The 15,014-nt window shown below is 39.5% G+C and overlaps 1 protein-coding gene across 1 annotated transcript in view; it reads left to right on the top strand.

Annotated features, from left to right (window-relative positions):
* The window catches only part of cblb (Cbl proto-oncogene B, E3 ubiquitin protein ligase), a 192,661-nt gene that overhangs the window by 171,739 nt on the left and 5,908 nt on the right, over window positions 1–15,014 (top strand). The window lies entirely within an intron of this gene.

Genomic DNA, 15,014 nt, shown 5'->3' on the forward strand with positions numbered 1-15,014 from the left:
TTCAAACAATCATCTTTATTTAATACCGATGAATTATTGCAATATGAGAACTAGTCAACCCAACACCCTTGACTGTTGGGTCGGGTAGCTTAACCTTTACCAAAATACAGAGTTCTTTATATAGCTGACACTAAGAATGCTTAGTCATGGCTGGTTCCACCCCTCCCATATAGATTGGGGGGGCACCATAAACCACTCCGGGTTCATCCTGTGGTAATCTGCTCTGGTGTTGTTTCCAGATGCAAGAATGATTAGACACAATAAGAGTTTTGCTCTATCCTCCAGGAATAGAGCAATGGAATTGCCAGTGGATTGCCAGCTGTAGGTCTTCTAGCCTCCTCTCACTTCACACAGACATCTCATGAGAAAGTACTCATCAAAGCTATTTGATGCATAAACGTATAACATAATCTTGTAGTTTTGCTCTCACAGTGGCCACTGTTGTATGGCCACACTGAGAGTGTTTTCTATCCAATAGTAATAATAATATGCATATTGTACGATCAGAATAGAGTACGAAGGCAGGTTAATTTGGGCACGATTTTTTCCAAAGTGGAAACAACATATTGACAAGAAGGGTGTCAGTAATTTCAAACCCCATAAGGTTTACATAACCAAATGTCATTGCCCCATGTCCATCGATTCAGTTCTAGTAGCCAGTTGTTGTTGCCCATAATGGAATCATCTAACTCGCTGGCCCCTGAAGCCCCATGAGCTTCCGAATCGAGAAGCAGTCTAGCTAGCGTCGCAAATTAGCTTTTTGTTACCTCGTGAGCTGTTTTACAAGAAAGCGGCTTAGATAAACTCAAACACTTGTTAGCAAGCCCTCTGCAACAATGCTATTGGGGCACGAGAATATTAGATTTGTCATTTAGTGTTAAGTTAGCATATTTTTGCTATTGTCTAATATGCATCTACAGTACTCATATAGTGTGGCCATCTTTGAATGCATCAATGTTATTTTCTTGAAGTCTTTGTTGATGAGTCCAAAGACCTAATTTGGACTGAAATATGACTTTTATCTGTGAGAATATTTTTTATTGATTAGTTGAAAGCATTAGCGTTACATTGTCAAAAAAGTGAATTGTTAATAGTTTCTATATTTTTGGAAGATATCATGCCCACTACACTTAACATGGTTCATTGTGGTAATGCCTTTGATGAAGTTTTAAAGTTGATAGGCCCACTGTGAAGTGTTTAAAAAGGATTTAAATGTGATGTATCAATAACTCATCCATATCTTAACCAATCCCTTAACTAACTTAAGAGATGTACCATGGGTCTACATACCAAAAACTTTGGTGTTATTTGGACTTTGGTTCATGAGAATAAGTTTGTCATTAACAAAATTTCCAAGATGGAGGAAAAACTATCTTGACGCCGCATACAAATTTCAAGTCTCCAGGTCAAACAAGGTTGCTGATATAAGGGTTTAAGTGAGTTTTGCTTATAACAAGCGCCACCTATAGGCCAATCGGTGCCATTATTTTTGATCAAGTAATTCATGGTCTCTAGTTTCTGCTATGCCAAATAGATTATTTTGTACCAATCTAGTTTTAGTTATTTGAGCCCCTAAAAATTTGCTGTGAACCCCCCAAAAATGGCCAAACGTAATTTAAATGGTTGCCAATTTTAACAATCTCATTTTAGTAGGCTATTTAGTATCACATGCACATACTGTATGCCAGTCTCATTAAGACTGCAGAACAGGCAGAGTACAAGCTTAATTAGCCTTTAATCACAGAACACAACATAACACATTAAAGGGATACTTCGGGTTTTTGGGCTAATTTCCTACTTACCCAGAGTCTGAGGAACTCATGCATACCATTGTTATGTCTCCTGCATGCAGTTTGAAGGAAGTTGAAGGTAGCATATCATTAGATTAGCGTAATTGCTGAAAGTCAATGGTATGTACTACAGTGGTTTCTCCCTTTAAAAGTTGTGTCATACTGCGGCACACCTTGCATGCTGCCGCAGCATTCTGTGGCACGTCATTTAATTACAAGCCATTTTTTCTGTTACTTGCTATGCTAGTTTGACCATCAGAGGCATCTTTGAGAAGCATTTGATAGTAGTCCATATTGGTATTACCAGAGAATTTAAAAACCTTTTTTGTAATAACATACTATATGGGATTGATTTAAAAAATTAATGAATTAGATTAATATTATGGTGTTTCTATTCAGAGAAAAACAAAAAAACAAAAACCCTCAGGGTTTCTATGGCGCTGTACAACGTGACATCGGGAGTAGGCTACAGATCGGAGGATTCGAAATTGTTTGCCTTCATTAGACATCTTTGTTCCAATATTTCTGTAAATCAGTGATATTTATTCCCATAGTAATTCGTTATAGATCTATAACTAAATCAACATCTGCATTTTGAAAAGTATTTTTTATCATTATTTTATTAACGAAATGTGTTTATTAGGCTACTGTGCGGTCTACAATACATACTGTATGTAGTAAACATGGGAATGTGCCTAATTCCTTACATAAGAGAGAGCAGGCCATGTCTGTACTACAGAATGCGGGGCAAGTTGGAGACCGGGGTTCAAATCCCGTTGGGGAGGAAGGAGTAGGCTGGCCCTGTAAATAATATTTTATTTCTCAACTGATTCCATATGTGTTATTTCATAGTTCTGATGTCTTCCCCTATTATTCTACAATGTAGAACATAGTAAAAAATTAAGAAAAATCTGGAATGAGTAGGTGTGTGCAAACTTTTGACTGGTACTTGCTTAATTAATTGGAGGATTCTAAATTGTTTTGCCTTCATTAACATCTCAACACTAGTGAGACTCATTTCACCTATGGTAGGCCTACAGTATATCTAAAAAATATTTTTTCAATGACGTTACTCTCTGCCAATAATACATTTAGAGGATTGGAGGACTCTAAATTAATATCTAAGGGGCATTTTCTGTTAGAAATTCTCACAGATCCTAAGGGGCTTTAATATAATTCTAAATTCATTTACTTACTTACTGACTTTTGTTGCAGTGTCATGTACACGTTTTAAAGTGGCTTAAAATACAAAACAAAATTGACAATACAACTTTCATAACATTTACATACCAATAAAAAAAGACTAGCCTGCTGGCCTTATTGAGTCGATAGGAACATTAGCCTTATCTATTTAGGAGGGATATCACACCTGGCACAAATGATTGTCTAGTTCTGTTTTTCCCGCTGACGGGTGTCCTATACTGCGCCCAGAGGGAAGTAGTTCAAAGTCCGGGTACAGGAGGTGGCTTGGGTCTGAAATTATTTTGTGAGCCTTGCGGAGGGCCCTGACCTTAAAGATCTCCTCCAGGCCTGTCTGTTTGACTCCCAGTACCTTGCTTGCTGTGGTGATAATCCTTCTCAGCATATTTCTCTGTCTGACAGTGGCATTGCCAAACCAACAAACAATACAAAAAGATAAAATACTCTCAATGAAAGATTTGTAAAACAGTACAGTATAGTACAGTCTACATTAAAAGATCCCAGTTTTTTAGATTAATTATTATAATTAATAATAATAATCACTTTGATTAAAAAGTAATGATATTTTGGAGATTTCGTTTCATTTAACCGAGAAAAAGGCAAAAAAGCAGAATCACTTGCTTATATTCAGTCAACACATATCACAAGAATATCATGCATATTTGAACAAGTCATTCGTTATGGATCCATAACTAAATAAACATCAGAATTTTTAAATAGTATTTTTATATTATTTTATTAACGAAACATAGGATACAGTACATACTGTAGTAAACATGGAAAGTGCCTAATTCCTTACATAAGGAGAGTAGGCCATGACCAGGCTTTCTCGTGACCTCAAGTACTCATTAACTCTGTCTTTAATGCTTTTCCGGTTGGCATCAGTCATGGACGGAAACTTCTGAGACATACTATTAATGATTAACACCCGGAGGTCATTGGTAAGCCACATTTGCCTTAGGATCCATCCCAATTTGTATTCTGTGCCCACTCGTGGTATCTCTCTTCGGTTACACATCTCCACCTGACTCTCCGCCAATAGCGCCTGGCTCTGGACCAATGCCGTCAGCTGTCGCCCGTCTCTTTGCCCTCAGAGAATGTTTCTCTTTCTGATGGTCTGCCTTCAATGACCCGATCTTGTCTTCAAAGTTTGAATCTCACCCATGAGCATCTTCATCAGATGAGCAGAATCGGTACCGCCCTGAGCCCCCATCGATTACAGTGGCCTATGATAGAAACTGCAGATCAATTAAGAATTAAAGTGACTCCAACACACAAATGCTGCGTACACATTTAAGAATCTAGCTTAACTAACCGCTTTCTTACAACCATGCGTTTTTTCGTTGGCCTGTTGTCCAGCCCTTTGTCCACTGATCTCCGGATGGTTGTTGACATGGTTGTAAGCTCTGCAAAAACACATTCATGTTTTTAGTACACAATTATCGATTTTATTCTAGAGTATGCATACTCATTGATAGGCTATATACCTTCTCTCCTTAAAAAAAAATAAAATGCTCTGAAACCAAAATAGCTTTAGTTTTGGTGATCCTCTTAGCTCCGGCTCATTTTCAAGTCCTCTGGTGGTTACAGTCCTAACCTGGAACAGGTAGCACCATAGAAAGAAGCTGGTGGTTACAGTCCTAACCCTGGAAACAGGTAGCACCATAGAAAAGAAGCTGGTGGTTACAGTCCTAACCCTGGAACGGGTAGAACCATAGAAAGAAGCTGGTGGTTACAGTCCTAACCCTGGAACGGGTAGCACCATAGAAAGAAGCTGGTGGTTACAGTTCTAACCCTGGAACAGTAGCACCATAGAAAGAAGCTGGTGGTTACAGTCCTAACCCTGGAACGGTAGCACCATAGAAAAAGCTGGTGGTTACAGCCTAACCCTGGAACAGGTAGCACCAAGAAAGAAGCTGGTGGTTACAGTCCTAACCCTGGAACAGGTAGCACCATAGAAAGAAGCTGGTGGTTACAGTCCTACCCTGGAACGGTAGCACCATAGAAAGAAGCTGGTGGTTACAGTCCTAACCCTGGAACAGGAGCACCATAGAAAAGCTGGTGGTTACAGTCCTAACCCTGGAACGGGTACACCATAGAAAGAAGCTTGGTGTTATGGTCCTAACCCCTGGAACAGGTAGCACCATAGAAAGAAGCTGGTGGTTACAGTCCTAACCCTGGAACAGGTAGCACCATAGAAAGAAGCTGGTGGTTACAGTCCTAACTCTGGAACAGGTAGCACCATAGATAGAAGCTGGTGGTTACAGTCCTAACTCTGGAACAGGTAGCACCATAGATAGAAGCTGGTGGTTACAGTCCTAACCCTGGAACAGGTAGCACCACAGAAAGAAGCTGGTGGTTACAGTCCTAACCCTGGAACAGGTAACACCATAGAAAGAAGCTGGTTTGAAGAAAACGATGTCCATTTCGTCTGTTTTCTTTGGTCGCAATGTCATTTATTTTTTATTAAGAGCTCGTTTTTGAATGGTAACTGTGTTAAGGGTGGAGTTTTGGGCGGGGGGAGGAAAGGCATGACTTTCAGGTTACAGTGGGCTATAAGTATACAGCAGCTTGCCGATGGTCCTCACTTTAATTATACTGTAGCACCATGATCAGGATCTCTATTCATTTAAGTGAGCATATTAGGCCTTTCAGGATGAACGGAAAATCTACTGGAGACATTTCAAAAATACTGGTAGACTTGGGGATTTTGGTCACGGACAGTGCTATTCGCAAACACTATCATCAGATGCCTGTTTTACGCCGAACTCGAAAGCCCAGGAAACTGAACAGGTACAGTAGGCTAAGATAATTTAATGTAGGCCTAATAATGCTAAAAATAATGCTTAAATAAATCGACTGCTGGTCTTTACTGTATGCTGCACATTTTCACATTTTAAAACACTGATCAGAACAGTAACCATGTGTGTTCGCTTGTTTTGTACTGTTCTGTAGTTTCGACCCAATGATTCATCTGACAAACAAAGAACTTTGCGTCCTGAAGGCCCAGTCATGGATCAAAGCTGGCGAGACATTCAATCATGTCATCTCCGCCCTTGAGCAATTTGCTCAAAGATGAACTGGTCAAGGCCATCAAGATGTTTTGGCTAGAGAAATTGACGATACAACAATGCAACAAATACATTGATAATCTCAGCAAGGTTTTACCTGTGGTTGTGGAGCTGGGTGGAAGTGGACTAAAATGTAGCTAATGTAAACATCCGCATTTGAATGTCTTTTTTCTTGTTATTTTATTTTATTAACAAAAGCATAAAGATGTTGCTGAATAAATACAGTACTGCTGTTTTGAGGTAGAAATGTAACACTTAAGCATCGAATACATTGCAAGTTGGGGGATTTTCACAACAGTACCCGGGTTATAAAAACTCTATTGTCCTGCTAATAGGAAACATTTGCATGATGGGCTACACCTGCTACAGTTGTGAAAATGTGCTACATTTTTGACCAGTTGCAATTGTAAGTAGGCCTAATAAAGCCTCAAAGCCTACCTCAGCCAGTTAAGTTATTTTATATAGGTCTAGGCTCTGAAGAAATAGACTCCAATTAAGCCCTCTTGTTGTTTGTAAAGTCAAATTAAAATGAAGATTATTGTTGAAATGAATTGCTCGACTGGTGTAGGTTTTCTCCATCTGTTGGTGTGCAACACTTGCATAACAAGCTAGCTATATTTTCAGCACCAGCCTACCCCGGCCAATGAAGGCCTACCCCGGCCAAACCCGCTGGGCAAATTGTGACTCCCAATCACGGTCGGATGTGATACAGCTTGAATTCGAACCATATATATATATACACAGTTGAAGTCGGAAGTTTACATACAGCTTAGCCAAATACATTTAAACTCAGTTTTTCACAATTCCTGACATTTAATCCTAGTAAAAATTCCCTGTCTTAGGTCAGTTAGGATTACCACTTTATTTTAAGAATGTGAAATGTCAGAATAATAGTAGGGAGAATGATTTATTTCCGCTTTTATTTCTTTCATCACATTCCCAGTGGGTCAGAAGTTTACATACACTCAATTAGCATTTGGCATCACACCTAGCTCAAGTTGGGGAGGGGGGGTTCACACCTAGCTCGGCTATTTGATATACTAATTCTTTAGTAAAGGTTGAATAGTCTATTGTTCAGCTAATAGCCCATCCTGGAAACGCTGTTAACAGAATTCACAGCCTGCTACGCTTGTGAGAAACAAATAAAAATACTTTTCCCCCTTTCCACATGTTAAAGATTCCAAATTAAAACGTTTTTTTTTTAGCCACAATCGGCCCCAACCTCAATTAATACATTTGGGCCCAGTGGATAGTGTGCTGGACTTCGGGCTAGAATGTTGAGGGTTCGAAACATGCTCCGTGCTTGTTTCATTACATTATTATGCACGTCACCGAGCAAATAGCCTTGGATTGTTACTCCTATCTCTTTCCTCGCTCTCTTCCACGCGCCATTCAGCATACCTGTGGTCGTGCTGGCAGGATGTACTGTTTTTTATTCTGTATATATGAAATACAAAATCATGTTTCTAGTCTATTGCATAGTTACAATGTGTAATCATTGATGTCCCAGGAGCAGGAGTGGTAAACAATGTTGAAGTCTATAATTGTAATACATACATGCAGACAGCATCATTCACAGAATGGAGTTTGATACACCTGGTATTGGATATGACAGAAATAAACTAGCAAAATAGTGATTTTCGTAAATGAACTTTATGGCAAAAAAATATGCACAATTGTTTCTAATTGGTCCCAATCCCGGATCCGGGAGCACCCCCATCAGTAAAAAAGCTGACTAGCATAGCCTAGCATAGCGTCACAAGTAAATACTAGCATCTAAATATCATTAANCATACCATTATTACAGAGAATCAGACAAATTATGCTACCCTCTGCCTATTGGCTACTTAGCTTATTCAAGCCTGTCTCAAAATACAACACTGTCCCTTTAAGACAAAACAAAGCTATTTACCTTCCTTGCTTTTCAAAAGTCTAGAAATGTACACGTTTTGTGCTTTTGCTGACTATTGACTATTGCTGACTACAAATGATCTATAACTGGGCTAATAACTCACTAACTAGAAAAAGGATATTAACAAAATGTTCACACCTGGCTTCATGCAGCCCTCACTTTGATCTCAAAACAAGCACATCTACTCATGACCTCTCATGCTGTAGTGTAAACACAGTCCAGTTCAAAGTAAATGGCACAGATCCATACGGTATATGGCAATGGTTAATTTGCATATAGGCCTACTGCAGCTCTGATTGGTTAAATCTGTCCTTCAATGCAATAGAATTATACTCCAATGTGTTCTGCCTACAACAAAATATCTTACGTAGTTCATTTTGTTTCGGGTATGTTGCATTGAAAGTGGGTAATATTGTGTTGATTTGATCACAATTGCCACAGTAAAGGGAAACGCTGATAGTGTTAACTAAKAGGGAAGTTCAATCTGGTGCTTCTCTCCATGGGCTGATATTGGGAGCTGCACTGCAGTCTCAGGCTACTGCGCGCTCGCGCACTCGCTCAGCTTAGAGYGGGACATTGATCACAATATATGTTGAATGCCTCAGAAAAAAAGTGTATTTATCCACATAAATATAAATARATTTTAAAATGTCGTATAGAGGTCCTGGATGGCAGGAATCTTAGCTCCAGTGATGTACTGGGCCATACGCACTACCATTTGTAGTGCCTTACGGTCAGATGCCGAGCAGTTGCCATACCAGGCGGAGATGCAACTGGTCAAGATGCTCTCMATGGTGCAGCTGTAGAACTTTTTGAGGATCTGAGGACCCATGCCAAATCTTTTCAGTCTCCAGAGGGGGAAAAGGTGTTGTTGTGCCCTCTTCACGACTGTCTTGGTGTGTTTGGACCATGATAGTTTGTTGGTGATGTGGACACAAAGGAACTTGAAACTCTTGACCCGCTCCACTACAGCCCCATCGATGTTAATGGGGGCCTGTTCGGCCCGCCTTTTCCTGTAGTCCACGATCAGCTGCTCTGATCGGCTGCTCACGATCAGCTGCTCCACGATCAGCTGCTCCACGATCAGGTCTCTGACCTCCTCGATATAGGCTCTCATCATTGCCGGTGATCAGGCCTACGACTGTTGTGTCGTCAGCAAACTTAATGATGGTGTTGGAGTCGTGATTGGCCACGCAGTCGTGGGTGAACATGGAGTACAGGAGTACAGGAAGGGACTAAGCACTCATCCCTGAGGGGCCCCAGTGTTGAGGATCAGCGTGGCAGATGTGATGTTGCCTACCCTTACCACCTGGGGGTGGCCCATCAGGAAGTCCAGGATCCAAGGTCTCTTTTCCAGATGAGCTCTGTCTAGCACCAAAATACACATKAAAATACAATAAACACATTAAACTACACATTTATATACACATTCCCAAATACACGTTATWATGCACAACAATACACAAAAAGCTAAACAAAATGATAAAAAAATATTCAGTTAAAAGGTCTCCTAACAACCGTCTGAAATGCCCTAGATGCACCAATTCATCCAGTTTTAAAGTGCATTGTAGATCATTCCACATGCAAGGCACAAGGAAACCAAAGGCTGATCTGCATAACTTTCTAGATACCAAAGGAGTCTCCAGAGTTTAAATGCATCTCGTTTGCAACAAGGCACTAAAGTAATACTGCAAGAAATGTGGCAAAGCATTTCAATTTTCGTCCTGAATACAAAGTGTTATGTTTTGGGCAAATCCAATACAACACATAACTGAGCACCACTCTCCATATTTTCAATGTAGCGGTGGCTGCATCATGTTATGGGTATGCTTGTAATCGTTAACCTCTAATTCCTCCCAAACCCGGATCCGGGAGCACCCCCCACAGTAAAAAAGCTGACTAGCATAGCCTAGCATAGCGTCACAAGTAAGCATCTAAATATCATTAAATCACAAGTTCAAGACTCCAGATGAAAGATACACATCTTGTGAATCCAGCCATCATTTCTGATTTTTAAAATGTTTTACAGGGAAGACACAATATGTAAATCTATTAGCTAACCACGTTAGCAAAAGACACCACTTTTTTTACTCCACCAGTTTTTTACTCCATCAGTAGCTATCACAATTTCGACCAAATTAAAGAGTATATTATAGCCACTAACCAAGAAACAACTTCATAAGATGACAGTCTGATAACATATTTATTGTATAGCATATGTTTTTTTTAGAAAAATGTGCATATTCAGGATATAAATCACAGTTCTACATTGAGCTGCAATCTGAAATAGTGCCGAAGCGGAAAAAACATGCCAAAATCTACAGAACAACTCAAATACCAATACTCATCTAAAACATTTCTGAAAAAATACACAGCGTCAGCAAATGAAAGCCCAACATCTTGTGAATCCAGCCCATTTTCAGATTTTTTAGTGTTTTACAGCGAAAACACAATTAGCATTATATTAGCTTAGCACAATAGCCCGCAAACACAAGCATTTACCGAGCAAAGGTTACAGCGTAAAAACATCAGCAAATATATAAAATTTTGGACTAACCTTGATATACTTCTCAGATGACAGTCCTGTAACATCATATTACACAATGCATATAGTTTTGTTCGAAAATGTGCATATTTAGCAGCACAAATCTGTGTTATACAATGTATTAGATAGCAACATTCAGCAATCTGGCCGCGCCATCTTGAGAAGGCACCTAATCTAATCAATAACCAAATCTAAACTTGACTAAAAAAATACAGTTGCGACAGCAAATGAAAGACACAATAGTTTTAATGCAACCCCTGGTTAGATTTTTAAATTAACGTTACTGACATTCAGCGTTGCGTTACAGCAGACCATGCCTAATCATGGACTAAAAATTTTACATCTTCCACAACATATACGAATAACACATCAAATAGCTCTTACTTTGGAACTTCCATCAAATCTTGGGCAAGTCGTCCTTTTCCAGAACATACTCTTGTTGAGAATGTCCATCTCTCTTTAGAAATTAGCTTGCTAAACCCTATTTACCGAGATTGCCCAAACTGCGTGATAACGCCTACAAACGAACCCAGAAAATCGCAAATAAACTGCTATAAACTGTCTTATAACTCGGTTAAATAACTACCCTTATGAAGTTTTTAAGACAAAAAACATACAATTAATCAGAAAGATATAGAACTGCCTAAACGAAAGCTTTTGAAGACGCCATGCCGGTTTCCCTCATGCGTCAGGCGCCTCGTCGAAAAGGTCGTACTTCCGTTCCAAGAGGTTTTATACTCCCCCAGATGTCTATCCGCTCCATTCAAAGTCTCACCGCTTACTGACATCTAGGGGAAGGCGTATGCAGTGCATGTAGCCCCATAGCTTTTATAAGGAATTTATAACCGACCCTGGAACAGAGACCTCAATTTCAGAAATCTCACTTCTTGACAGAGAGTGAGCTGCAGAATGAGTTCTGTTCACTCAAGAGAAATAATTCAAAACGGTTTTAGAAACTAGAGAGTGTTTTCTATCCAATATAATAATAATATGCATATGTACGAGCAAGAATTGAGTACGAGGCAGTTTAATCTGGGAACGAAAAATCTTCAAAGTTGAACAGACCCCCTATTGAAAAGTTGATTAACTAACAGATTCCTCTCAATTGTAATATTTTTTTGCTTGACTCTTATGACGTTATACTACTTACATTTGCCTCCCCGTAATGTTGTCAGCCATCTTTGCGAAGAAAGTCACCCAGGGAGGGGTGGTTCCGCGTCAAATTCGTCATTGGAACCACTCGATAGGATTGGTCATATAAAAACCTTGGGACCCAAATGCATAATGAGTGCTCTAACTCCCCCTTGTGGTGGTCTGGAGCAATGAAGCCGTGACTCTGGGTACCTCTAAGTCCCGCGGTGGAACCACTGTAGCCAGATCCTCTCAAAAGCAGGGAAATGTACCTTCTAACTACTCCAAAGCTGTGTGGCTAGCACTTTGTACACTAAGTATTTTTTACAAGTATATATTCAACTATAAGAMTATACAGTGCACTCGGAAAGTATTCAGACCTCTTGAKTTTTTCCCKAAAAATATTACGTTACAGACCCTTTACTCAGTACTTTGTTGAAATACCTTTGGCAGCGATTACAGCCTCAAGTCTTCTTGGGTAATACACCTGTATTTGGGGAGTTTCTTCCATTCTTCTCTGCAGATACTCGCAAGCTCTGTCAGGTTGGATGGGGAATGTCGCTGCACAGCTATTTTCAGGTCTCTCCAGAGATTTTTGATCGGGTTCAAGTCCGGGCTCTGGATGGGCCACTCAAGGACATTCAGAGACTTMTCCCGAAGCCACTCCTGCATTGTCTTGGCTGTGTGCTTAGAGTCGTTGTCCTGTTGGAAGGTGAACCTTCGTCCCAGTCTGAAGTCCTGAGCGCTCTAGAGCAGGTTTTCATCAAGGATCTCTCTGTACTTTGCTCTGTTCATCTTTCCCTCGATCCTGACTAGTCTCCCAGTCCCTGCTGTTGAAAAATATCCCCACAGCATGATGCTGCCACCATCATGCTTCACCTTAGGAAAGGTGCAAGGTTTCCTCCAGACGTGACACTTGGCATTCAGGCCAAAGAGTTCAATATTGCTTTCATCAGACCAGAGCATCTTGTTTCTCATGGTCTGAGAGTCCTTTAGGAGCCTTTTGGCAAACTCCAAGCYGACTGTGATGTGCCCAGCTCCAGCTACACTTGTATTAACAAGCAACGCCTCATTTTTACCGAATTCTCTCATTCTGAAAATGAACCACATACTGTAGAGGGAAAACATTACTGTTGGTTCACAGATAGTAGTTAGTTCATCAGCTAGTTTTCATAACAATCGGTAATCGTKATTTTTGGACACCGATCATGGCCGATTACATTGCACTCCATGAGGAGACTGTGTGGCAGGCTGACTACCTGTTACGCGAGTGCAGCAAGSAGCCAAGGTAAGGTGCTAGCTAGCATTAAACTTATCTAAAACAATCAATCATTCAATCATAATCACTAGTTAACGACACATGGTTGATGATATTACTAGTTTATCTAGCGTGTCCTGCGTTGCATATAATCGATGCGGTGCCTGTTAATTTATCATTGAATCACAGCCTACTTCGCCAAAAGCGCATTCGCAAAAAAAGCACTGTCGTTGCACCAATGTGTACCTAACCATAAACATCGATGCCTTTCTTAAAATCAATACACAAGTATATATTTTTTAAACCTGCATATTTAGTTAATATTGCCTGCTAACATGAATTTCTTTTAACTAGGGAAATTGTGTCACTTCTCTTGCGTTCTGTGCAACGGAGTCAGGGTATATGCAGCAGTTTGGGCCGCCTGGCTCGTTGCGAACTGTGTGAAGACTATTTCTCCCCAACAAAGACAGCCAACTTCGCCAAACGGGGGATGATTTAACAAAAGCGCATTTGCGGGGAAAAAACACAATCGTTGCACGAATGTACCTATCCATAAACATCAATGCCTTTCTTTTAAATCAATGCACAGAAGAATATTTTTATAAACCATGTTAGCAGGCAATATTAAACTAGGGACATTGTGCCACTTTTCTTGCGTTCATTGCACGCAGTCAGGGTATATGCAACAGTTTGGGCCGCCTGGCTCGTTGCAAACTAATTTGCCAGAATTGTACGTAATTATGACATAACATCGAAGGTTGTGCAATGTAACAGCAATATRTAGACTTATGGATTCCACCCGTTAGATAAAATACGGAATGGTATTTCACCGTTTTATTTTCGAAATTATAGTTTCCGGATTTGACCATATTAATGACCTAAGGCTCGTATTTGTGTGTGTTATTATATTATAATTAAGTCTATGATTTGATAGAGCAGTCTGACTGAGCGATGGTAGGCAGCAGCAGGCTCGTAAGTATTCATTCAAACAGCACTTTACTGCGTTTGCCAGCAACTCTACGCAATGCTTCAAGCATTGTTTATGACTTCAAGCCTATCAACTCCCGAGATTAGGCTGGTAATACTTAAGTACCTATTAGAACATCCAATAGTCAAAGGTATATGAAATACAAATGGTATAGAGAGAAATAGTCCTATAATAACTACAACCTAAAACTTCTTACCTGGGAATATTGAAGACTCATGTTAAAAGGAACCACCTGTTTTCATATGTTCTCATGTTCTGAGCAAGGAACTTAAACGTTAGCTTTTTTTGCATGGCACATATTGCACTTTTACTTTCTTCTCCAACACTTTGTTTTTGCATTATTTAAACCAAATTGAACATGTTTCATTATTTATTTGAGACTAAATAGATTTTATTGATGTATTATATTAAGTTAAAATGAAAGTGTTCACTGTTCATTCAGTATTGTTGTAATTGTCATTATTACAAATATATATATACAAATCGGCCYATTTAATCGGTATCGGCTTTTTTGGTCCTCCAATAATTGGTATCGGTATCAGCGTCGACCTCTAGTGGATATTGAGGAGGTCCAGGGAGAAGACATGGAAGCCTGAGTGAAAGACAACCAAAGCTTTAGTTTCTAGACTATCATTTTACAGATGTATGTTGAAAATGTTTTTGGGAGATGCGATGGATCATTGGGGATCATTCAATATTCCGTTTCTTTTGTTGTTCAGTGAAATCATCCCATGTGAAGAGTCAACTCATTTAATTAGTTAAATTCGTAACTAAATGTTTTATTTGATTTTTATTGTAAGGATTTAATAATTTGCAATTATGTCTACTTATGATAAGGTAAAAGTTTTATGTTTCTGTCTCCATATGATATGGTAAAATATCCAATGCAAAAGACATCAACATTTAAATGGTATTAATCCCATATATTCCCGTTAATTCCCTTGGAAAGTTTCCACCTCTGAATATTCCCCAAAATGTGCATCRGTGGTAGTGAATGTATCTGTGACAGTAAATGTGTAAAATTGGGAAATCTATTAATTCCCCCCGGGAAATCTTTAGATTATTTGTCACACTGTTGTGTACATTTCCCTTCTCATTGGTAAAACTAAATTATCTAAG

Source organism: Salvelinus sp. IW2-2015, linkage group LG23, assembly GCF_002910315.2.
Source record: "Salvelinus sp. IW2-2015 linkage group LG23, ASM291031v2, whole genome shotgun sequence".
Lineage (NCBI taxonomy): Eukaryota > Metazoa > Chordata > Actinopteri > Salmoniformes > Salmonidae > Salvelinus > Salvelinus sp. IW2-2015.